Below are 27,455 nucleotides of genomic sequence, written 5' to 3' on the forward strand. Positions count from 1 at the left end.
ACAGACATGGAGACTTTGGATTTTCCTATCTAATGGTGACTCAGAAGCAAGACTTAAAACGCCAGAAGAACATAACAGTTTACATGCTGTTTCCTTACTAGGCTACTAATGTAACTCTAGCAACTAAAGATGGAATAACAATAAAAAACATTCTCCTTGTATTTACTATCCAAATACACTTGCAATACTAGGCAGAGGTAAGAGAGGCATGTTTTAAAAACCATCGGATATTACAGAAATGCCATTTCCTGAAAGTAGATGGGAGCTCAAATGGAACAGCAGGGTCCAAGAGGGAAAAGTAAGAGAGTAAGGCATGAAAAACAGAAATAATCCAGATGTTTCAGTACTGAGTACAAATACAGTTTTCAAAAACCATAGTAGCATAAAAGACAGACTAACACGGAGCCTATCGACCACCCCTCACCAAATCACTGTGAGCATATATTTGTACATGTAAAGCCCTGTAGGGTTGCATTTTCTAAGTTATTATGTATTTATTTTGATATTGTAGTGACATTGCTTTTAGATAAATTAGGATTTTTTTGTTATTCATTGCACCACAAAGGGTGTGAAGCTAAACTTAAGTTTTAAAAGCTATCATTCCAAAGAAAACACATAGGTCATTCCCTATACACACACAAGCAATGTCTGCATGGGTATAGCAGTAATTTTTCCTCTATATAACATTAGGTGTTTGAAGCATTCACATGCACACAACACTTGAAAAAATCTTCCTACAAAGATTGTTATTGACAATTTGAATCAAAACTCCCACTGATCTTTAATTTAGTGACCTGTCTTATTCTTGTCTTGGTCCAGATTTCTATTTCTAAAAATGTGTGCAAATACTTTGGGGCATGTGTGCCACTGATGAGCAAAAACAATTTCCTTAGCAAATACAAATGTATATTTAGGAATACAAGGTGTGTACGTATCAAAATTCAGTATTGACAGCAGTTCATTTTACTTTTCTGTTAAACAAGCAACTTGTTACTATTACTAGCAACATGGCTATGAAATCTAAAATGTTATTTATTTTTAGTTATTTGAAAGGCATAGCTAACAACAGAAACAAAGAGAGAGAAAGAGATCTTCCATTTCCTGGTGCAGTATCCAAATGTTGGCAATAGCTGCAACAGGGCTAAGCCAGGAGCCCAGAACTTCTTCTGATTCTCCCACATGAGTGACAGGGACCCAAATACTTGAGCCTCACCTGCTACAGTCCAGTGTGCTTCTTAGCAAGAATCAGGAATTGGAAGCAGAGCCAGAATTCGAACTCAGGCACTCTTAACATGGGATGAAAACATTCCAAGTGGTATTTTAAGTACTGCACAAACCCCTGACCCTATTAAATCATGGTTACACTACATTTCATTTGAAAACACAAAAACATTCTCTGAACTCAGAAGTGTTTTCACATGAAGCAGACAAATTATAAAAGGCTGAATATCCCTTCACTTAATATTTGAAATCTAAAATGAGCCAAACCCCCAAATTTGTAAGCACTGACATGGTGATGCAATTGGAAAATTTCACACGATGAAGCTTTGCTTGGCTCACAAAATTACTGAAAATGTACAAGATTATATTCAGACTGTGTATAAGATCCATATGAAAAATAAATTCCATGTTTAGACTTGAATCTCATCCCCAAGATTGCTTATTATTTATATAGAATATTTCAAAACCTTAAAATAAATCCAAAACATCCAAAATCCATAAACACTTCCACTCTCAAGCATTTTGGATGAAGTGTATGCAACCTGTAACTTTTTATATTGGTGGCTCTGGTCCCCAAATAAATTTCCCACTACTCCAATTTCATGAAAAACATTTCTTATTAATTTTGAAGGCCCATACGATACCACAAAAGTTTATTGTATGCACAAATACCTTATTGCAGTAACACCGTGCTTATTAGAAAGATGGCAGGCAAGGAGAAGAATAAATCAAAAAAGAAAGATTTAAACAACACTTAGACACAAACATTAATTTTTCCTTAATCAGTCTCCATAGAATTCTTTCTGAAATGCTTTGTAAAATGGTGTTTTCCCAATAGATAGAGGATAGAGGGAAAAAAAGGTTTTGATTTTTCTGATAGCTCTGGATCATCATTAGAAAAATCATTAGTAATGCTCTCAAGGATATGTTGAGTACATTGTTAAATGGCCCCAAATGCTTGTGCCTTTGGAGTCTTCATGCTTCCTTTTACCATCTGTCTTCTTCCAGTAGCTGTTTATTGGCTATACTTACCATGTGCACTTGCCTCTCTTAAGTCCCCTACAAACACACCAATTCATTTTTCTCTGCTTTAACAAAGTCAGATTGACTCAAACAAAATGTAGTGTACTCTGTGCAACACGATAAATCAATTGCACTATATTCATGTGCTAAACACAGATGCCATGGGCTCTTGAGTGCTCTTAGGTCGTGTCCCTGTGAGTGCCATGTAGAAGCTTTAGTACTTGGCCTTCATGAAACCTTACAGTCTCTGGCAGGACCTGCAATTTGGAAGTAGTATTCTATCTTTTTATGAGATGTGACTCTTCTTGCAGAATCTGGCTCTTGCTGACAAAAAAAAAAAAAAAAAAAGGCGGGAAACAATTCAAGAAAAGACAGTGAAGCTTACACAGCTCCAATGGCGTGCATGGTATAGCAGGAGTTGACTTCACAACAGTCAGGGATGATGTTTGAAATAGTAAACAGCTGTCACAGAGGCGGGGCACACCAACCGGAACTGATGCCAATCTGCTAGGCACTGCTACTTTGGCTGCTGAATCATAGAACTATCCAGGAGGTAAGCAGTAGAGTGCTTACTCTCTGCACAGTGTTTATTTCCCAACCAGTAAGGAAGTATTCCCATAAGCGTTTCACTACTGTGGTCATACTTATGCATACTATTGGACTATCGCACTGTTATTTGTGCCAGGTGCTTGTTAACACAGAGCACACATTCAAATCCCTGGGCAGTTAAGGCACAGTGTATAAGAATATGGAAAAGGTTTGGACTTCGGGCTCGGCACCGTGGCCTAGTGGCTAAGGTCCTCACCTTGAGCCCATATGGCTGCTGGTTCTAATCCCAGCAGCTCCACTTCCTCTCTATCTCTCCTCCTCTCAGTACATCTAACTTTGTAATAAAAATAAAATAAATCTTAAAAAAAAAAAAAAAAAGGTTTGGACTTCAGTCAAAGAGCAAGAGAAAGGATTAGATTTTCCAGGAGGCCATCTAGGCCAAAGTAGAGTTTGGATTTCTACGTATAGAGCTTTCCTTAACTCTAAAACATAACTAAACATTATGATGATAATTAGGAAATACAAGGAACTGATCATTACTGCCTCTGCTGATCTATCCCAGTAAAAGCTCTGGGGAGTTAATCAATGAACACATGAAGGCTTCTAGAGATAATTACAGTATATTATTAAGATTTAACTTTACTGGCAAATTTCTGAACCCAACTAAATTACTTAATATTTTATTTAAAAGAATTTCTGATTAAAATTAATAAGTGATTATACAAGGGGTTCTATGACATTCAGGTATGGAGGAAACATTAATATATCTATATTTAATGTGAAAGATAAGATTGTGATCAAATCACAATGATGAGATCATTGTAAACATCTTGCTTTATAAATACTAAAAGAATGGAATGAATCTTCCCTAGACCCCAGACTGCGCAGCACTTAGTGTAACGTTCTGTCCCCAAAAGTTTCCATTTTTTGTGCTCAACTGGCTCCTTCACTCGTTCATGTCACTGCTAATGTTTTGACCTACTTAATTCTGAAAATACTAAATCGTCACTGCATTGGCAATAATAAATGTCAAACAATATCAAAAGATTAAAGGTTAACAATAACCTATATTAAGGTAAAAAAAAAAAAGTTGTCCCGGGGTTAATTTGTTGTTATTCTAAATGGCTTTCTAGGTGTCAGAATTATTTTGGACAAGGAGAGCTGCTAAACATTGCCAAAAGGACTGCTATCAGCAAAAGAAAACTGATAGTCACCAGTAAGTTTTAGCTCCTTAAGAGCATATTGCTTCTAGGTAAAAGAAAACAAAATCAGTATCCACGTACATCACAAAGTTGTCAAACAGAATGGTATCAGTGCAGTCAATAACTATAGTATGCTTTATTTCTTGTAGATTTTAACTATGTATCAAACATTCTTAAACCACTAATTTCCTTCCTGTGGAGTAATGCTACTTGCTAAGATTTTATCAAGCTAAATGATAGAAGATAGGTATGTGCTTCGCTGTAAAGCTTTGTGGGTGCATTAAAAATAAGAACAGAAGGATATACTTGATTTCTCTTTTCTAACAAAAATACATCAGAACCTAGACAGCTTTTGGTATGAAGAGACTCAGACTACACACTCCACGTAGAAGCTTTCACATCAATTTCCAAAGATTTGAATGTCATTTAAAGCTATGTATGACTTACTGAGAATAAAACACCAATCCATGAAATTTCAGTTGAATCAAATGTGAAATATGCACTTGGTGAATACCATGTATCAGCATTATTGTTAGCATTGTCACATATCTTAATTCATATATTACTTTCAGCAGTCCTGAAAGGGGAGTTATATTATTGTCCCCTTTTAGAGATGAAGAAACTGAGACAGATGAAGTAACTTGATTCAAGGTTACACAGTGGATGAGCCAGAATCAAACTCAACTGTGTTTCGGGATGCTTGCTGTCAATTAGCACTCTACACTACCTATCCTGGTCAGAAATGCATACAAACATAGGTTAAAATTTATACACTCGTTTCAGGATTTTGATTTGTAAACATTTGAAGTGCTTCCTATCAAGTTGAAATGATTGTTTAGATATTATTAAGGCATTCAAAATATGATTTTAGGAGATTCCTGGCAATATTGACTACAGGTTTACTTAAGTGCTATTTACAAACTGAATATATAATTTTATCATTTTTCTACATTTTATACTTTTAAAAAAGACAAGTGTAATTAACATTCCTGTCCTAGAAAAAGTGAGAGCCTTGTCATTCAATGTCATCAAATGCACAGAAGAATGCTCCAGAAGGAATGGACAAAGTCATTAGCTCATGAGCTCAATTGAGGCATAGAACTATACTCAGAGTTTCAGCATCCTCGTGAGACATGCCTGCCTATCTCCATCTTAACAAACATGACCCAGTAGCTGGACTCCTGCTCAGCTCTCTGAGTTTCGTGAGGATACACTTCATTCAACTTCACCGTCTAGCTCAACATCTCATACTGATTCTCAACAAGTACTTGTCAAGCCACTGCAAAGAGTGAGCACCTCCTATGCAGAAGACATTGTGCTGCAGGGAGGGAAAGCAAAGATTTGGTCCATGTGTCAGGTGGTTTAGATAAATGTTCAATACCTGGGGGGGATCAGAATGGGAAGGTGCTCTTCAGAACAGAGATGGTCAGTATGGATCTTCAGGTAAGAAGCCAACTCAGCTTCTAACGATCAAAGAATCAGTGAGAATCCAAAATGATTCCAATCCATTGTCCTTCCTTAAAAACACACCAATAATAATTCCTCTTAATTTAGCTGTTATTTAAATTTCATCATTCTGAAAATGACACTAGTGTAGCTTACCACGTATCTTAGTAAGTACTATTTGGTAACTGGAGATGCATGGGGAAGAAGAGAACAAAGGAAATGGTGTAGGGGGGGTCTCACCTGCTGCTTTGCTTCCTAAATGCTCATAAAAGCTGAAGCTGGACTGGGCCTGAAGCAAGGAGCCAGGGACTTAGTCTAGGTCTGCCACATGGGTGGCAGGGACCCAAGTACTAAGCAATCATCACTGCCTTCCAACGCGAGCATTAGCAAGAAACCAATTGCAGTTAGGAGCTGGAGCAGGATAAGAAAAACTGGCTTTTCAGTACGGGATACAGGCATCTTAATCAGTCTTTCTTTTCCTCTTTTTTCCCTAGTGGGCTTGTTTTAGAGTTAGGATCATTCTGAAACTAAACATTGGTTACCAATGAACATCACATTTATATTTAGAAGCATGCTTAACTATTTTCATATCAGTTATTGCATGAGAAGATACAACTGAAAAAAGCTACTACACTGATTTACTTACCTTGACAACATGATACTAGACAGTCTATCTTTGTCTATACATGAAATTCCATGATGCATGTATACAACAGAATGTTAATTTTTAATGGTTACTAAAAGACTATACTACTTTAACAATATGGGGGGGATGAAGGGAGGGGAAATAAAAAGGGGGAAGGGTTGGGCAAGAGGGAATCCCAATACCTACAAAAATGTACCATTGAAAAATAATTAAAAATAGGGCCTGGCACAATAGCGTAGGAACACGCCAGGATCCCATATGGTCGCCAGTTCTAATCCCAGTGGCCCTGCTTCCCATCCAGCTCCCTGATCGTGGCCTGGGAAAGCAGTCGAGTATGGCCCAAGGCCTTGGGACTCTGCACCCACGTGGTAGTCCAGGCAGAGCTCCTGGCTCCTGGCTTCAGATTGGCACAGCTCCAGCTGTTGCAGTCACTTGGGGAGTGAACCATTGGACAGAATATCCTCCTCTCGGTCTCTTTTCCTCTGTATATCTGACTTTGTAATAAAAAAAAGTAAACCTTAAAAAAAGTTAAAAAAAATTAAAAATATTTTTTAAAAAAGCAAGTTAAAGATATTTCTGAATATATTTGAACATATACTCGTTTCAGGCCAGAGGGGAAAGTAGCACCAAGGATGCCCTAATTTTAAACTCATAATAAATATACAGACTGCAAATATGCCTTATAAACAAAGGAAGAGGGCCCGGCGGCGTAGCCTAGCGGCTAAAGTCCTCGCCTTGAATGCCCCAGGATCCCATATGGGCCCCGGTTCTAATCCCGGCAGTTCCACTTCCCATCCAGTTCCCTGCTTGTGGCCTGGGGAAGCAGTCGAGGACGGCCCAAGGCTTTGGGACCCTGCACCCGTGTGGGAGACCCAGAAAGAAGTTCCTGGTTCCTGGCTTCGGACTGGCGCAGCACCGACCGTTGTGCTCACTTGGGGAGTGAATCAGCAGATGGAAGATCTTCCTCTCTGTCTCTCCTCCTCTCTGTACATCTGACTTTGTAATAAAAATAAATAAACTTTAAAAAAAATAAAATAAACAAAGGAAGACACGGTGTTTAATATTTTCTGCTGAAGGCATTTTGCACAGTTATAGGTATGGTGTTTTCCTGGGCAAAATCCGCTTTGAGAGGGTGGCCAGGGACAAGATGTTGGAGAAAGTCAGTTGCAGATATCACCCAGAGCTGGTACTCATGACTTTTCTCCAGTAATCTTGGGACTCTAACTTTCCATGTGATGCTCTGCAGTTTGTTAACTGGAGTCAGTTGAGTTAGTCTCCTTCCCCTTTATGACAATTAATTTTACAAATATGAGGGTACTATTTTTAATTTGATTTTTTAAAGAATCAAATTGTCACCAAGAAGAGACAGACCTTTGGGATCAATATGAATATTCAGGATCATCGATGTTGTATCAGAAACAGAGGCTTAATGGCTAAAGGCAAGCTTCCTTTTGATGAACAAACACAAGACAATTTGATTAGAATTGAATCAGAAGAAGTAACTAAGAATCCCTAAAAGACTATGAGTCCTACAAAGCCAAACTTACCCCAATTTGACAAAGACTTGCCTTCTTTTGCAGTTCTTCCAACTTCTGAGCAAACTGTTCATCACAGGCTTTAAAAAGCGCTTTCATGCTGCTATTGCACAGTTTGCATCTACTCAATATTTTACTTGAATAAAATAGACAGTCTTAGGAACTGAAATGTGAAATCATTTTGGTTTGAATCTCTACTTAAGACAGTATAAAATCTATTTTCTCCAGTATAAAGTGGTAAGGAATAAATTTAAGCTTAAAACCTAAGTAAGAAATAGAAAGCTGTAGTCATTTTAGGAATACATTCAACAAATGCCCTTCCCAGATAGGGTGAGGGTCGGGAGGGGGAGGATTATCTTTTATCCTAAATTACTCTTGGTTTTATGTAGTGTGTTCTCTTGGCATGAAGATGCATGAAAGCATTTTGATTTCTGCTGATAAAGTGTTCTTAAAGTTTCATCAACATTAATGTTTGCACAGAAACTGGAAACGCAGCCTAGAACTGCAAAACCTGACATTTTAAAGGATGCACATATTCACACATATACATTCATGCATATGCATCTGAGATTGTAGTTTTAATGTAATTTAAACTCAGAATGCGGCATTGTCTCAACTATCAGTTCTCGGGAATTCCACCTAAGAAAACTTTCCTTGAAATACAACGAAATAAAAAGTTTGAAAAATGCTGGTTTAGTAATTAGCAGCTCTGCAATGACTTTAAAGAGCAGTTTTTCAACATGTAGCAAAATCTGCATCACTCCTGTTTGAAATGAAAAAGGGATGAGTAGAACATCAAAGCAGCAACTATCCAGTTGACTAGAATCAACCTCAACATTAAATGCAAGGCTGGATTTATAGATAGCTTTTGTCAATAATCATGAACTTCTGAAAAAGAAGAAATAAACAACAATCTTCCTGAAAAAAATGAGGAAGGTAAATAAAATGAAGGAAAATCAATCTGGAGCTAGGCATTTTTTTTAATTCCATGGTGAAATACAAAAATCTACAAAATGAAATTTGCCAGAAACAATAAAGGAAAGGTGCTATCCATGGAAAGTCTCTTAACTTCGTGATGGACAGACACTGAATCCTAGTGTAAAGGCAAATTACAGAGCAAAAATATACTCATATCGTTGGTAGTTAGATTCAAAATCTCATTATTATTTAGAACTTTCTCCCACTCTCTACTTCACTTTCACTGAATCTGAGCTATAATAAGCTGTCAGTCACATTTTCACTAATTCAGTCACAACGTTTTCTCTCTGAAGCCATTTAAAAACAATCAGATCCTTTCTTTGGTGGAATTCCACTGTCTCTGGTTCAAACCAATCCCAATTCTTTCACAACAAGGCCCCAAGCACAGGCTAATCAGTGTTCTGCATGGATGACTTAAAAAGAGCATGCATAGGGCCCAGCACGATAGCGCAGTGGCTAAAGTCCTCACCTTGCAGCGCAGGGATCCCATATGGGTGCTGGTTCTAATCCCATTGGCCCCGCTTCCCATCCAGCTCCCTGGCTCAGCTCCAGCCGTTGCGGCCACTTGCGGAGTGAACCATCGGGCAGAAGAGCTTCCTCTCTGTCTCTCCTCTCTGTATATACCCACCTTTCCAATAAAAATAAATAAATCTTTTTTTTTTAAAAAAAAGAGCATGGTATGTATGTTAACAGAGATGTTGGATAGGTGGAGTAGCCATTGAGTGCATATTCCATGCTGGATAGACACTTCTGTATTCACTCGTGCCTTGTGCCTTCTTTTCATCAGCGAGTGAGCACATCTAAGTCACTCTTAGCCTTAAAACAACAAATTCCTTGCTTCCCTTAATGCAATTGCTTTTTGCAGTTCCAACATTTCTTATCTTTCATCACTAAGTTTCCCAGAAGTCATCATGACCACTTTCATATATCAACTATTGATTTATTCACACTGTATACCAGCTGCTAGCTTCTCTGATGTCACCCAGGGCCTCTCAAGTGCCAGAACCAGTAGCATTCATTTACTTAATTCCCATGGCATTTGTTGATTACTCTCTTTCAGAAATCTTTCCCCTTTGCTTGTGTGACACTTCGCTACTTATCATATCACACTCCTCACTACCTACTCTTCATCCACCTCTTCTCAAGCCTATTCTTCTGGGTTCCCTAAAGTTCCATCCACCAGACACTTAAACCAATATTTTGTAATACCAAGATAGCTAAAAGATAATGACTGACCTGCCTTATAGCTAAAAGATAATGACTGACCTGCCTTACAGGAAAATAAATGCATCTAGCGAGGGAAGAGACGGGTCATGGACCATGAAATGGTCCCCAATTGATAAAGAGAATGTGAGTAGACACAGGAAAAAAAATCACTGTGGTTTTTTTGGGATAGAATGAGTATTGTGTGTAAAAAGTGAGCAAAGACTTAAGTATACAATTTTTAACCTGGTATCTATTATGGATTCCAAAGACAGCATTCGCCTGGCTGGAACCAATTGTGTTTCATAACTAAGGAAATGCTGTCATAACAAAATGAAACTACTTAGCAGGTCATCTGGCACACAGTAATTGTTCAATAAATGTCAGTTGACTATGAATAAACACCTATTATGGGACATTTTTATTGGGTGTGAAAATGGGGGTTAAACTTTTATTCCTATATATAAACTCTTGCCTACAGATATGAAGATTGATTTAAAAGTATAATACATGCTTGAAGGTGAAAGTGGTTGTAAATACTGGTTCTCCTGCCACCCAAGTACTGCAAGAGCCCGTAGCCCACTGCGTGGACCGGCCAGCATGAGGAAGCACCAGGAGCAGTCTCAGGACTCTCACAGATGCACAGCTAAACTCTCTGTCACTATGTACACACTGACCCAATCAGAAGGGGATCCATAATAAATGCAAACCAAAACCCCAATGAGAGATCACTTCACCTATCAGAACAGCTAAAATCCAAAACACACAGTAATAAATGCTGATGAGGATGTGGAGAAAGGCCAATACTTAACACAGTGTTGGTGGGATTGTAAATTACTGCAGCCACCGTGCAAAAACAGTATGGAGATTTCTTTTAAAAAGCTGGAAATACACTTACTAGATGATATAGAAATCACACTGCTGGGAATATATTCAAAAGACTTGAACACCTTACATCAGAGAGATATTTGCACCACCATATTTTTGCAACACTGTTCACAATAGGGAAAAATTGGAATCAATCAAGGTTATCCATCATCAGATGAATAAAGTAGATGTGATATATATACAATGAATTATTATTCAGCTCCAAAAACTATATTCTACCTTTTGCAGCAAAGTGGATGCAACTAGAAGACATTGTTGAGTGAAATAAGCTATACCCAGAAAGACAAATATCAAATGTTCTTTCTTATATGTGGGGGTTAAATTTTAAAAAACAGAAAAAAGACAAACGTTTTGTAAAACCTGGTTTCATACATTTGTCAATGTAATGGTGAAAAATTTTATACTAGCATAGTGTTAGTGTGATTACTTCAAAATTTGCTGTATATGGGTGAAATTATTATTCATAGCCACTAAACCTGGATTTTTTAGCTGTTTTATTTGTTCAACTTATTTTTTTGGTGAAATTGTATGCCTTTTTACTATAATGTAAGTTTAAAACATTACCTTAAAAACTAACAAAAGACATTTAAAAAGGAGGATAAGAAGGGGATGGAGGAAGAAAAAAGGGAATATCATTATGTTCTTATAATTATAGTGGTACATCACATTGACTCTGTAAAAAAAAAACTTACTAATTGCTAAAAAATGAGTAAATTGCACAAAAATGAGTAAAAATAAACGTATTAAACAGAAAACAAGGGAGAAAAGGGCCATTAGTAGCACAGAAGCAATAGCACAGTTGATTGGATTGTCTGCCTCTTCATTTCCTCAGGCTGCATCGCTCTTGACAGCTGCAAGTGTGACGGCTCCGAAGTCTGGATGTATGAGACCGCCTTTACGGGAATCCAAGAAAACTCAACTTAAAACCCGCCATGGCCAGAGAGTTTGGTCCGGGAGTTGCTTGGCTGTTTTTAGTATCCAACGTGAGAAACACTATGAACCAGAGCTCCTGTTCTGGAGCTAAGATCAGGCTCTTAGACCAATCATTACATGCTTCCTGAAAGTGCTAATGATCGTAATTCTCGAAACCACGGGGTTTCCTCATTCATACCTTAGAAAAAACACTACTGACAGCAATACGAACACCATAGCTTTCTTTTGGCCAATAGAGTCCCACGAAAATGAACAATGTGAGCCTAGAGTCGATACAAGGAAAATGCTGGCAAAGTCAGCCTCTACAGTCTTACCATCTCCTGAGGAAAACTTCTGCTCAGAATAAACACAATAAACTCAGCTGGCAGAAAGGCCTTGCTTCCTGCTTGTAGTTTTAAGTGTAATTTGGAAGGTTGTTACATAACACAATACTGCTCTTTCCTTAACAGACTGAGAAAAGACAGAATACCTTGCAACATGAACAATAGGTTGGACTTTAATTGGCTAGGGCACACCCTCTCACACTGACACCCCCAAAACAATGACTAGTCTGTGCTTACTCCAGCTGATAATCCTGAATAACTCACACTTAAACCACATGATCCTTAATCAATCAACTCTACCCAGTCAACACTGTTTACAGTGAAACAGATGCCATAGGCAAAGGGATCTTCTGACTCCCAAAGCATACATATTCATACTTTCTAAACAGTTTTAACAAATAGAACAATGAATTGATAACATCTGTCATTCCCAGGATCTGAAAATGTATGCAATTTCATTCATTAACATCTTGCAAGGTTTTACAGATACAACCAGGGCAATCTATACAATGGGTATGCATTCGTTTCTCTTTCTTTGATGGTGCTAACTCTTTATTATCATGCCTAATTTGTTTTACATCTCATTTCATAAATTGATTTCTAATGATATATACACATTAGATGTATAAGGTTTTTTTTTTTTTCTATTCTTGACAGGTTTAAACTGAGCTATGTCTGTGTAGGGAGACACATATTCATTTAGGATCACAGAGTTTAGTGACTAATTGGAGTTGAGATTTTATTTTCAGAAGGATAACTTAAGCAGAACATATGAAGAAAAGTCTAATTGCATCTCAAGTCATCAGACTTAAGACAGCAGCGGTTGCTGGGGCTATTCTGAAGGCTCAATTGGCCAATTCTCTACCTGCAACCACCTGGATCCCATATGGTGCTGGTTTGTGTCCCAGCTGCTTCACTTCCCTTCCTGCTCCCTGTTTGTGGCCTGGGAAAACAGTAGAGGATGGCCCCAAGCCTTGGGACCCTGCATCTGTGTGGGAAACCCGGAAGATGCCCCTGGCTCCTGGCTTCAGATTGTCTTAGCTCCAGTAATTGTGACCATTTGGAGAATGAACCAGTGGATGCAAGATCTTCTCTGCTTCTCCTTCTCCTTCTCTTTGTAAATGTGCCTTTTCAATAAAGATAAATAAGTCTTTAAACAAGAAAAAAAAAGCAGCAGTTGCTTAGAGCTCTGAAGGATGCACGAGGAAAGATGCCTCGAAAAAGGCCCCGAACATGTCCACAGCACACGAGGACTGCCAGGCACTGTGAAAGCCATGGGGAAAACAGGAGGGTGAGCACACACTCCTTCCCTTCCTGGAGCTGCAATGATGCCCTAACAGGCAATTTTTTACTCCCCTTCCCCAATAATTAGTGAATTCAAAGGAATATACCAAAATTTCCCAGATTTTCAAGGATGATTCTAACCTCCTAATGGATTCCATTCAGTATTTAATCTTCTATCTGGTCAGGCTGGTAAAGTTTTTCCCTACAGTTAGGCTCAGTTCCCATCAGAACAGCAACAACAATTTCAGAAAAGCTAGGTGGTGACTGTCTTCCTTATTTATATAATCATTCACATTGATATCCTAGGTGTACTTATTAGCTTTCAGTATACAACTCCTATCTATGTTAAAATTTATTTTCAGTGTGTGCCTTTTGCATTGTAGAAAAAATTAGCCACTCACAGGTTTACTTTCAGGATATGTATGGTAAATGTATACATTTGAATTTATGAATCTGCAGCTTTTATTTTGGAAAATATATTCTTTCTTCATTATATTACTGTTGATTTGTAAAAAAGAAAATTGGGGCCAGCATTGTGGCACAGAAAGTAAACCCATAGCTGCAGTGCCAGCATCCCATATGGGTGCTGTTTGGGGAGCCAGCTGCAACTTCCAATTCAGCTCCCTGCTTGTGGCCTGGGAAAAAAGTAGCGGATGGCCCAAAGCCTTGGGACTCTACACCCATATGGGATACCTGGAGGAAGCTTCTGGCTCCTGGCTTCATCTCATCTCAGTTCTGGCCACTGTAACCATTTAGGGAATGAGACAGTGGATCAAAGATCTTTCTACTTGTCTCTCCTTTATTCTGCAAATCCAACTTTCAAATAAATCAATCTTTTTAAAAAATGAAAACCAACTTGTGATCCCTTTAAACAAATATTTTCCCCTACATTTAAAATGCAAATTGAAAACAGTATCTAAAAGCAAAAGAAAAGGAAAAAAAGAAGGAAGGAACGTGGGAGGGAGTGAATGTGAGAGAGGAAGGGAATATCATTACATTCTTAGAACTGTATCTGTGAGCTAAATCAGATCTGTTAAAAACCAAAAAACAAATCCTTAAAAATTAATTAAAACGGATTTTAAAATGTAGACAATTCTTTTGCTGCTGGAAGCACCTCGTGCTCAACCATCCCCAGAGGTTTCGTCATTTGGCTTCTCTTCCTAGCTAGTTTTAGTTTCCGTATCTCACATTCGGATAATACCACTAGGTAAATCCTGAATCCTTACATACGGTTTCTCCTTCCAGGGCTGAAAACTACTACTTCCATATTGAACCTTGGTGCATACCCACAGCAATATTGTCCTTCAAAGTTTGAAACACACACACACACACATAACCATCAAGTTACTTAACCAAATCACTTAGTACCATCAATCCCAATAACCCTTGAGCACCGTCCTGCCGGAAAAAAAAAAAAAAGGAGGAAAAGCAATTCTGACCTAGTTTGAAACATCTGCTAAAAACATTGACTTTTAAACTTTTTAGACAGCAACAAATCATAAGAAATATTTTACATTCTGTAAAAATCTTCATCTAAAACATGGGAGTCGAGATGCAGGTGCAGGCAGCACGGCTAAGGAGAGGGCGTCGACGCTCCACCCCAGCCTGCTGCTCCAGTGCTCGCCTTAACATCACAGCTCACTGGCCCAGCGGCGTGGCCTAGCGGCTAAAGTCCTCGCCTTGAACGCCCGGGATCCCATATGGGCACCGGTTCTAATCCCAGCAGCTCCACTTCCCATCCAGCTCCCTGCTTGTGGCCTGGGAAAGCAGTCGAGGACGACCCAATGCATTGGGCATTGGGACCCTGCACCCGCGTGGGAGGTCCGGAAGAGGTTCCAGGTTCCCGGCTTCAGATCGGCACGCACCGACCCGTTGCGGCTCACTTGGGGAGTGAATTATCGGACGGAAGATCTTCCTCTCTGTCTCTCCTCCTCTCTGTATATCCGACTTTGTAATAAAAATAAATCTTAAAAAAAAAATCACAGCTCACTGAGGTTTAAGGGAAGATCCATCATACAGGGCTGCTTTACCAAGTCCCCTTTCATGAAAAACACATGTAAAGGAGAAGTTCTGGCACAAAATATTTTTTAAATTCATACATGATTTTCCATAATGCAAAATTTCCGTGGCTTTTCTGAAGACCACTCGTATGCATATGACACACCCTAACATTTTCATACAATTTTTGTTGAAAAGAAACACAATTGTAAACTACTAAGTGCATTGCATTAAGCGCTAATACGTTGTTGCCTATCATTTAAAAAGTACAAGAAAATAAAGCCTTTTTTTGAATGTTTTCTTTAAAGATTTACTTATTTTGGGCCCGGAACGATAGCGTAGCAGCTAAAGCCCTCACCTTGAACACACTAGAATCCCATATGGGTGCCAGTTCTAATTCCAGCAGCTCCACTTCCCATCCAGCTCCCTGACTGTGGCCTGGGAAAGCAGTTGAGGATGGCCCAAAGCCTTGGGACTCTGCACCCGCGTGGGAGACCTGGAGGTAGCTTCTGACTCCTGGCTTTGGATTGGCTCAGCTCCAGCCGCTGCAGTCATTTGGGGAGTGAACCATCAGACTGTCTCTCCTCCTCTCTGTATACCTGCCTTTCCAACAAAAATTTAGAAAAATAATAAACCTTTTCTTAAAAAGATTTGTTTATTTTTATGTAAAAGGCAGACTTAGAAGGCGAGACAGAAAGAAAGATCTTCCATTGCTAGTTCACTTCCTAAATGGCAACAATGGCTGGACCTGACCTGATCTGAAGCCAGGAGTTTCTTCTGGGTCTCCTACACGGGTGCAGTGTCACAAGACATTGGGCCATCCTCTGCTGCTTTCGCAGGCCACAAGCAGGGAGCTGGATCGTAAGTGGAGCAGCCAGAACACAAACCAGCACCTGTATGGGATGTCTATGTTGTAGGCAGAGAATTAGCATACTAAGCCACCATGCCAGTCCCATGAAAGTCTTCTAATACTACAAGGTCATATTGTTGGCTCCAAATGCATTAGAATAAATCTTCACTCATTTTGATGCCACCAGTTCAAACTGTAACTAAACCAGATTAAAATATACACATTACGTTATAAACAAAGGTTTACTGATCCAGCTCACTGCTAATGTGCCTAAGAAGGCAGCAGAAGTTGCCTCAAACACTTGGGTCCTTGCCATTCATATGGGAGACCAGGTGGCGTGGCTGGCTCCTGACTCTGGCCTGGCCCAGCCCTGGTTGTTGGAGCCCTCCAAGGAGTGAACTAGAGGATGGAGGAAGATCTCCACCCCTTGTTACTCTCATTTTCCTCAACAAAATGTATTTAGTTATCTGAGAGACAGAATTACAGAGAAATGGAGAGATGGATACAGAGAGATCTTCCATCCTCCTGATTCATTCCCCAAATGGCGATATCAGCCATCGCCTTTCAGATACATACATACATATATACACGCATACATGTATACATACATTCATAAATCTTACAACGTTTGCTTCACAGAATAATAATGTCATAAAGTGGAGTGTATTTAACCTCTCAGAACAAACTGCCTCTGAAGTTTCAAGATGGTTATTTAAATTGAGCTGTGTTGCTAACTGGCAAGGAGTGTTACTACTGAGGTCAATAAGATATATGCCTAGAAAAAAATCTCAACTACTTTACTGCAAGGCATTTATACATCAGAATGCTATCCTATAATCTGAGCTAGCAAAATTGGAATGCATCTTCACATTCAGACTCACCAACGCTCAAAAAACAAGATCATGTTTGCAAATACATATATACTGCAGTTCATCAGTCACTTTTTAATTTATAAAGTCTACCTGAGGCAAACATCAACAGAACCATAGTAATGGGGACACGGTCCATTTGTAGAGTACTTCAAAACTACACAAAACTCCTGACTTTTGAGAACTGGTAATGACTAGCAATCTCTGGATTACTGAATATTTAAAAAACATATAATGACACTTGCCAGACTCAAAAATGAAACTTAATATTTGTTGCCTCTGCATGTGACAGTTTACTCAGGGCCATGAAGAAATCCAGGTGTCTAGCTGTAAATGACTGCCTCTTTTTAGAGGTACAGCCCCCCTCCATCCCTTGTCATGCCCCACCAAGTTTGGAAGACATGAAAGAAATTACATTTTCAAGGTAAAGTACCCACTCAGGTCCTGGAATGGGAGAAAGGGGAAGAGTGTTTCCCAATCTCATTTACGTGGAAGTCCCTACGAAAGGAACTCAGACCAGATGTTGATCTGTTTTGTAAACATCGAATATGTTGGCAAATTGAAGGCTTAGCAAAGTAAGGGAGTGAAGGACAGGCCAGGATGTCAGGGGTTCCTGAATGTGAAGCCGCTCTCGGTCTTAACTCTGTTTTTGCTCTAAATCAATGCCAAACCCTTCACACCTCAGCTGCTTTATAGCAGGCAAGAATTATACTGGGGCCAAAACTGTTTCCTGGCAATGTGTGGTGGGTTAAATGGTTAATAGGATAGCCCTCAAGGGTGATTTCACAAAAAGCACTCTTCATGTATATTATTTACTTTTCCTGTATTTGGAGATCAAAAGAAAATATTGGTATCTTACTAAATGGACTTTGAAAATAAATTGGCTTTTTCATTCCTTTCCAAGTTTTTGTGCACTTTAGTAATGATCAATTAGGAAGCTCAATCATATAATCTTACAAGTTCCCAAAGTAGCTTGAACACCCTGAATTGAGAATTTTTCTGGCTGTTAAGGGCAAGTTCAAAGTCCTTATCTTTATATTTGGCCTTTCTCCACTGGGCCATCTTCCTAAGGAAATACTCTTTTACCTTAGCTCCAACTGGCAACATATGAGAAAAAAAAAATTTTTTTTTAAATTTCTTGTCCCTACAAGGAAAAGCAGCTCCGTTGTCCAGAGCACGAGGCCACACAGCCATATCTAGCTCTGCCCATGCTGCTCTGGGCTTTTCAAAGGGCACAATGTGGTTTCACTTTCTCCCCAGCACTTTATGAGAAAAACAGCCTGGTCCCGTCGTGGCATTTAATGAATGGTCCTCTCTCCCTGGATTTGGCCTGTTGGTCCTTGCAACTAGTCATTAACTGGCAGGAAATGCCCTCCTCAGCAATCACTATTGTGTAAATAAAGCCATAAACTTTTGAAGGCCCAATGCGATCCCAGACCCCAAAGCTGCACGCGTCGGGGGGGCGGGAAATCTTGATTATAAAAGCACTGCCTCCCAAATTAAACTCAAACCACATGATACAGTCCATAAAATATGTAAAACCTGTAGCCCAGTGACAGATTTATTGTAGTCTTACAGTATAAAGAAAAAAAAATCTCTATATGGAAAACACACCTACTTTTGAGCCTAATAGCCCCCAAAACAGGAAGTCAAAATCAAGTTTGGAAGCTGTGGATTCACTCAGTTATAAAGACCAGTGCAACGAGCACTTTCTGTCATTGCTTGCCACTGTTTCTGAATATCTGAACTGCATTTTGTACATGGCTAAGCTATTACAGATATTTCTTTGAAGACAGATACAAGGCAATAAAGAAAGTCACTAGGCTTAAAAGTAAAAAATATATCTGCCTACCCCCTACCAAATCACTTAGTACAAATCACCCATCCACTCACTTGAACTACTGCATTTTAACGACTACAGGAATAGCACACCACATCAGGACAAAAGTGTATAGAACCAGATATTAGCTGGCTTAGGTGTTTCCTGTTAATTTAGGATCAGTGTTCACAACTAGTCATTATGCACCTGTCTAGTGAGTGACAGAATAGCAGACTGCAATATTCCAGAGAACTAGCTTGTTAGAATCGATCTCTGTCAGTTTCTCACCATCACTGCCATCCCATAAGAGGCCTTTTACAAGTTCAAAGTGTGTGCCTATGTGAGACTTCTCTAATCAGATCACATTTCAGATGTTATCATCATCATTACTGTTGTCACATGCTGAGCAACATGTAAAGGTGTTCTTATCTTTTCCCAGCACTGTGAAAGTCAAACTGTAGGCCAGTGTTCCAACCTATCAACTTCCTAATCACACAGGAACTTGGGAGCAGGCACTGCAGTGAGGAAGGAAAGCATTTTGCCCCACGGTTATATTTAATCTGTGACTCTCCCAGTAGGTCCACATAAATTTCCCAGCAAAACTAGGTTTCTCGGGCCCGGCGGCGTGGCCTAGCGGCTAAAGTCCTCGCCTTGAACGCCCGGGATCCCATATGGGCGCCGGTTCTAATCCCAGCAGCTCCACTTCCCATCCAGCTCCCTGCTTGTGGCCTGAGAAAGCAGTCCAGGACAGTCCAATGCATTGGGACCCTGCACCTGCATGGGAGACCTGGAGGAGGTTCCTGGTTCCTGGCTTTGGATCAGCGTGCACCCGCCCGTTGAGGCTCACTTGGGGAGTGAAACACTGGATGGAAGATCTCTCTGTATATCCGGCTTTCCAATAATAATAAATCTTTAAAAAAAAAAAAAACTAGGTTTCTCGCTCTGAGAAATAAGATTCAAATATGGTGGACTGATAGCTGATCATTCCGTGTATAGTCCAGCCAGAACCCAAGCTGGAATGTCCCAGTGGAATTGTTAATCTGCATCCACCCCTAGCCTGACTTGTGGCCTTCTTAAGGTAGCCTCTGCCTAGAGGGTAGGCCCCTGCTGTAAGCACTCAAGAAACAGATCCAGATACATAGGCGTGGCCCCTGAGAATCCTCCCCAATCAAGCTTTTATGCATTTTGAAACCTTTTAGACATAAAACAACATGACTCTGTGAAGTGTGCTAGGCTTTGCTTTATATTTCTAGCTGAGCTAATAAGGTTTCTCTTCAATTCATTCCAATTACTTTGGGGGAAATGCTGACATAAACATGTTGGGAGTTTATTTTCACCTCTGTAAAGAAATGTCCCTTGTCTTTGGGATCATCGGAGATCACAGACAAGAGGAATTTGGTAAAAGCACCCGGAGGCACCATTTAACAAAACTACTTGCAATCAGGCCATTTGTTGAGCGCGTACTTTCTAGAGGACGAATACAAAAACGCTTCACTTGGACAAGGAGGTGAAATGTGATCCCCAGCAGTGTGCACAGGTTTTGTTGATTGTGTCTCTGCACATTTTCATCAGAATTCAGAAAAGTTGCTACCTAGTCTGTAAATCTGATCTCGATAAAGCAGCCACCTTAATATCATGTGACGATCTCATTGTCTCCATTTGTGAAGCAAATAACTCAAGAATGACACCAATGAGATACATGCCCAAGCTAATGTAACTCACGGTGTTTTTGTTTGCTTTGTTTTACCGCGTGAAGATTGAAAACTCCAAAACAAAAGGTGTAACATAAGCTCTTGGGTTCTTTGGCTCTCGCTTCAATCCTAGCAATCTAGCAGGCTACCCCGTCCCCTCAACTCCCCAACACACCCTCTTGTTTAGTTTCTTCATATTGCTACGTAAGGAGAACTTGGAGAGCTCTACCTAAAGACGGATGGTACCCCGCACACAAAAGAGGATTGTGGTAGATCTGAAATGGCAGCTCTTGTCTCTTCTGCTGTGTAGATTTTGCTTTCTGGATGCAGTCAAAAGAGGCACTATTCATACCTGTATCTTGGTAAATAAAAACCCATGCAAATCCAACCTCTAAATGGGCAATCAGTGTCAGACTGAAAATGAGACAGCACCCAGTGTCCTTTTGGCGTTTCATCTGTGACTTCATCACTTGCTGAACTCTATGTGACAGGAGGCATCCAAGTCACAGTGTTTCTCATTTTGTTCCTTTGTGATCAGGCGCAACAGAAAAGAGCTGCTTCTCTCTGCTGAAGACTGACTTCTCTGGGCTGCAAGGGAGGTATACTAAATGTAATTTCAAGCGACAGAAAAATAGCAGCTGCCTTTTCAGGCCCATCCCCCAAAAGGGCTGCTATTGCTTGCCGCTCGCTGGACTTGTTACTGTGGCCTATGGCAAGACATCCAAGCTGGTGCCCAGCCTCTCTGTTGATTTTTTTTTCAATACAAAGTAGTAATTACACTACTTGAAATCATAGCAAGAAGGTTCTAAAATGCCAAAAAGTTAGAAAGTTTAATCTTTCCCTAATGGCCACAAAAGTTGGTCATTTATTTAACACACCAATTGAGACACTATCACATACTAAGCATTGGGAATATGAGGTAAAAGACCCAATAGTTCACCTCATCAGGCCTTAATGGTAGAGTCAAGAAAAGTTGAACGGACCTGAAGACCTTTCCCCAAATGGCCACAAAAGTTGCAGACGATGCCAAGGAGTTCAAGATTTGAGGAATCTGATGGGATTAATTTTAAGTGAATCTGAATGTCACAGAATGGAAAACAAGATCCAGCAAAATTGTCGATTTCTAGGATATTGCCACAGTCAGCCCAAGGACATGAAATGGCCTCCTGGAAGCTTCTTGTGTCAACCCCATGCATCTACATCTAGTCTGCCTTTGCTCATTTGGAGGGGATATCTTTCTGGGCTCTTCCAATTCTTTGAAAACCTGGGCATAAAATAAACTCACTCTTTCTTACCACCACCTCTCAACACTTTGTTTTCAAAGAATTCACTGTGCTTGGGTTTCTTGAAAAGCACATATAAAGGGACATACACACACACACACGCACATATTGCACACAGTACAAATAACACACACACACACACACACATTTGAATCAATTCTCCTTGTACTTATGGTTCCTCTGGAGGACTTATCAATACATGGATTTTCTGAAACAACAGCCTAGAGTAGAGCATTCAGTGTTCCAGCTCTTTTCCTAAGCCTCAGAGAGACATCACTTCTGTCCAATATATATTATACTTGACTGTGAACATGTTTTCTCTCATTCTTAGCATTGGAAGAATGATGTTAAAAAAAACAGGTGTTTTTCTACAATCTTCTATTAAGAGATCAATTGCATGGCTGTACACACTGTTCTAAACTGACCACTGATTCATGCACTTATGTGGGATGGTGTACCCAATTTGGAAGTACTTTTATTTCTCAAGTAAAAATGATAAGGTTTCACTTTTCCAGAATGTATTTTTTCTCTATCATTTAAAAAAAACCCTCTGTCACCCATTTTAATATTAAGGAGAACTGAACAATAGAATTATACTGCATCTTTACTAGAATGACCTGAAAGAGAAATCATTTTCAGATCCTTTTTATGTCATGTGACTGTCATTAACACCTGATAAGGTAATTGATACCTTATTTATCCTAATTCGCAAGGCTGCTTTCCCAGCACTGTCATTAGGCTATCTTGACACACATATAAGTAGGCAGGAAGAGTAGGATTCCATGAAACCATCTGGTTTCCGTAAGATCTAAAAGCCCACATTAATGGAGATCTAATTGCTTTCTTTTTGGTCATAATTTATGTTTGCTGGTTGGCTGGTTAGTTGACAATTAAACTACTTGCTCCAAGGTATAGTTTATTCTCTTGGAGGGTAAATCTCCACTTCACCTTATCTGAGGCTCACATTTCCTCCTATTCAGGAAGAGAAAGCAAAATCCCTCGAAGTAATGAAACTCCTGATTTCTGCTTTCTTGACATTGTATACATTTATAACTGAAGGGGGGGGGGGTGATGATACATCTGTTCAAGCTAGGAGAAACTGTCCAAAGAGAACACAGCAGCATAAAAAATCTGGATGAAGTCAAGGTGAGGGCAGCCCGCATGCTCTTTCAGACACTTAACCGTTTTAACATAGCAGCGACCATTATCTAACTTTAATTACGGGCTCAAATGACTTTGTCAAGTACGCACTGTAACTTATTCGTGTCTCCTAGCTATGCCACAATCCCTGCTTGTAATCCTATCAGACAACATTATTTATTTTGCAACAGAAGAATTCTGCCACATTCCTAAATTTAATGTACAATGAGCAGGATAAATGTAAAATTTTATGAATGAAAATCATCACTTTGATGCTTTTCGCTCCTTTCTTTTATTCCCTTCCCTTCCTCCCTCACATATACAGACAGCTGGGTGAAGAACAAGAAATGGTACTTCCAACTACATTGCTGACATCTGCACAAAGTCGAGAGCCCACCACTACTACAGCACGTGCAGCACCGCACAGTCACTCAAAAGACCAAATCTGCTGTAATCCCAAGCTGCTGTGATTACTTCTCTAAATTGTGTAGTTAGAAAGGCAGTAACACACCTATTGGTCGACAGGATGACTTCCACAAGTGTCAAAGATTATAGTGGGGAGCAAGAGAACTCATTTGAGGCCAACAGAATGTAGGCAATTGGGAAAATGCACATGCTAAACACTAAAGTGCACAAAAATATCTTTGGTGTAAATTAGAGGCCGAGCACAAAATTTCTTCCTTTGGGAATCTAAAAACTATCCAATTTTCTTTATAATTCAGCATTTATTAAGCACCTGCTTAAGTCAAAGCATTATTTAGATAGAATGCATGCAAGGGAATACCAAAGTTAACATTAGTTACCAGCTCATAATCGTGGGTTTTATCTTCTTACAAAGCAGATGCTGTGAAATGCGGGAAGTGAATAGTTGAGGGGGGAAAAAATAGATGCTTTACAATAGTCCCAGGAGTCGCTGTGAGTGTTTCAAGAAGCCAAGAAAAGTAGAGAAATGAAATAGTTCTTCAAAATAGAGCAGACAATGCAGCCAGCACCTTTAATCAGCATGGCATCAAATCTTGTCCAATTTTTTTTTTTTTTTTTTTTTTTTTTTTTTTTTGCTATCAAGTCCTTTAGGCAGGTTGTCATACACAAGTGTCGTCAGCGTATTAGGCGGCAGAATGGCAAATGGCCAAAGTTCATCCTAATGGCTCTAACACAGATCTAGCCCCAAGATCTAGTACGTTTACTTGAAAAAATAAAAGGATGCATTTGGTCTGAAATCTTGCAACAGCAAGACAGCATGTCCCAAAGCAGAGCGTAGGGAGCCTTGATCAAAGTATGTAATCACGAACAAGGGAGAAGTTGTTCTTTGTCATCTGCCCACTGCAAAAAAGGCAAGTACCTATTGCTCTAAATTGCCTCACACAATTCTCTCAACAACAATCTGGGAAACTGACGTGAAATGTATTACACCCATAAATTCCATTGTAAGCAGTCCAGCTCTTTGTTTCTAGATAGCACCTGGGCAGGAAAAACTGTACTATGTTTTAATAAATTAAATCATCTAATAGCTTTCTTTTAATTGATGCTTTTGCATGAACTCTACACACATGTATGGAGAGGCTGTGGAGATCCGAGCATAATTTACAAACAGCAACTTCAGAGAAGCTAGGAGAACGGAACTCCTCCAAAACACACAACAATCTCTTTCTCCCCTTTGCAGACACTTGCTGAATTCAGTAGCAGGAGTATCTGTCAACCAAGTAGCCTGTACTGCTCTGACAGAAGTAACAAGTGGGAAAAGACAGGATAATGTCAGCTGGACTATGGGCAAAAGCTGCTTTAGTCTGCTCGGTTAAATATGGAAACATCCTCCTAAAGTCATGTAAATAAATTACTTGGAAGAGTTTAAACAATGAGGATTACATTTGCACTGGCAAAAGAAAGAAAATGAATACGTTCAGCACAAATCTGAGGTCTCAACATCAATATGTTTCCCATCAGATGGGGAAATACAACCTTAAACCCGGATCATTTCCAGTAAGCCTTGATGTCCAGCCATTTATATATCTATATAATCAACAGGCTGTTTTCCGACCATTATATCAATAATCATCCAAACACTTATTGATTAAACTGAAGAGCCAGCATAGTGAAAAATGACTGGGCTCTTCAAAATTAAATCTTGCAATAGCTTTGTTTTAACTGATGCTTTCTCATGAACTCCATACAGCGATGGGGAGAGGAATTGCAGATCCTAGCCCAATTTAAAACATCGAGCTGGAAGGAAAGCACTTCTCTAACATACATAACTTTTTTTTTAACATACATAACTTTGTAACAATCAAACACTTCATTAATTACATCTATTTATATCCATCAGTAGCCAGTGCTCAGAGCAACACACAGTAGGTCCAACTCCCAGCAATTACAAAACTGCACAAATTATTAAGCTCAATATCAATTTCTTTTTCTTACCATAAATGCTTATGATATGAGCATTAAAATAGTTACATTTGTAAGTCCCTTCAAGTCTACTCTCATGCCCTTCAACAGCTACCCCATAGCGGTTGCTAAACGCTTGCTACCCGATAGCATTCATCAGGGCACGAACACACATGGTTTCACCAAGAAGCCGTGGCATTACTCATGGCAGTGCTTGGAAATGGGTAAATAAACTTGCAGGCATTTGTAATTTGTGTGCTAGGCAAGCCTTTCTTTTCAATTCCAAAAAGGTGAGGGGAAGGAAGGAAGGAGGGAAGGGAAACGAAGGAAAGAGGGAAGGGAAGAAGAACAGAAAAAGAAGAGCAAGAAGATGAAAGAAGAAATTTAAAGCTCTGAAATCTCAGCAAAATTGCGGGATTAATCTCTCTTCCATTTGTCATTTTGCAGGGTGAAAAAAAAAGTTTCATGGACACTGTATTTCATCAGTCCTAGAAATCCAGCTGCTGTCACAAATCCCAACCCAGCTCCAAGCCTTACCTTATGCAGCTAGTGCCAACCCAGACACTAAGGGGCCCTGGCTCTCAGCGGCAGCGGGAAGGGGCAGAGGCAGCGACAGTGGCACATGCCATCTGTTAGCGGCAGAAGCAAAGGCAGCGCTGCGCGGGGTGGCCCCGGTGCCGGGAGAGCTTTTAGCCGTGGTGTATACTGAATGCCGCCATTTTAAAGCAAGGTTCCTGAAATCATTAGATATAAGCAAATTAAAGCCCGCCCCACCTACATAACTTCAGGGCTGGGACGGGCAACCCGGCTCCAAGTCGGCCGCTGTGAGGTATAAAATGTCAAGTCCAGAGACACGCACACGCGGACTCCGGGACGGAGGCGACAATTCCTCCGCTCTCCTCTTCCCACTCGTCCCGGGGCTTTTCGCAAACCTCCTTTCAAGCCGGGAGGAAAGATTCTCTTTTCTCGACTCCACGGATGACCTGTCCCGGGACAGCGCCGCAGGCCGAGGCAGAGGCTGGGGGACCCCGGGCCAGCCCTCCCCCCTTTCTCCCCTGCTCTTGGTTCAGTCCATTTGGAGCACACCTCGGAGCGCCCCAGCTCCCTCGCGGCAGCCGGGCGGGCGTGGGGCTCCTGCCCGGGCCAGCTGCTGCTATGGCAACCCCGGCCCAAGCTCCGCCTGGTCCTGGCCAAAGACGTGCCCCTGCACCCCGTCCCGCGCCCTCTACTAGAGGTTCGATCCGAGACCCTGCTGAGCCCGAGCGGAGTGGGCCCGGCCACCGGGTGCCGCGACTCACCCTGCCTGACGACCGACACAAGGGGCGCGCCTAGGAATCGGCGCTAGTGAGGGGGCTTTGGGCGCCAAAAGCGGCAACTCCCGCGAAACTGCCTGGCAGTGGAGCCTGGCGCGGAAAGCCGACAGCTCGGGGCTGGGAAGCGGCCCGGGGCCGCCCTTGGCCGCCCAGCCCCGCCCCGGGCGGCCAGGTAGCGCGGCGCACCCCACAGAGCCGCCCCGCCACCCTCACCTGGCTCGGCGCACCGCTCCCAGTCCCGGCTCGTCGCCGCTGAACGCGCGGGAATCCGGGCGCGTGCCGCTCAGTTCCCGTGCCCACTCCGGGACTCTCTGTCCTCAGCCTCCCTCTCGCTGCTGCCAAAGAGCGCCAAAAAGTCGCGCTCCTGATCGCGCTCCCCGTGCGGGCACTTTCTTCCTGTAGGGCGCTGTTTCGTCGCGAAATAATATTCTTTGTGTGATTCGTTCATTCGTGCGTGGTTCTCGGAGAGCGCAGCGCGGGCTTTATTCTCAGGGGGTGTGGCGCTTCTCCCCCCAAATCCGGCGGCCCAGCCCCCGCCGCACAAGCCCTTTGTCGTCTCATTCGGAAGGGAAGGGGACAGGATGGGATGGGGGGGCACAACTCATCACGCTCAGGTTTTCGGAAAGCGAAAACAAATGGACCGCGCACACATCCCTGAGGGGGAAGGGGGCTGCAGCAAAGTTTTCGAGGGCTTCAGGAACTCAAACCCCAAGGAGAAATACAGAGTGTGGTTGAGGGACTGGTGAGACGAGATAGGTAATTCCCAAAGCTACCTAGGTCAATGGACACATGGGCTCACCAGGATAAATACTCACCGGCTGCCTCCCTGGCTCCTCTCCCGTGTGTAAATGCCCCGGTCCTTTCTGTTCCTCTAAG

General features: G+C 41.0%; 1 protein-coding gene across 7 annotated transcripts in view; it reads right to left on the reverse strand.

Moving 5' to 3' along the window:
- Positions 1-26,684, reverse strand: part of MBNL3 (muscleblind like splicing regulator 3) — a 113,954-nt gene extending 87,270 nt beyond the window's left edge. For 4 of the 7 annotated variants that reach the window (XM_004587711.2, XM_058658883.1, XM_058658881.1 and 1 more), the window contains exon 1: positions 25,804-26,097. The gene's annotated coding sequence lies outside the window, so the exon portion shown is untranslated. Of the gene's footprint in view, positions 1-25,803; positions 26,099-26,564 lie in introns of those variants that run through there. The other 3 variants (XM_058658882.1, XM_058658880.1, XM_058658884.1) reach the window with 3 other exon arrangements.
- Between the last annotated feature and the right edge of the window lie 771 nt (positions 26,685-27,455).

The sequence above is a fragment of the Ochotona princeps genome, chromosome X (assembly GCF_030435755.1).
Source record: "Ochotona princeps isolate mOchPri1 chromosome X, mOchPri1.hap1, whole genome shotgun sequence".
Taxonomy (NCBI): domain Eukaryota; kingdom Metazoa; phylum Chordata; class Mammalia; order Lagomorpha; family Ochotonidae; genus Ochotona; species Ochotona princeps.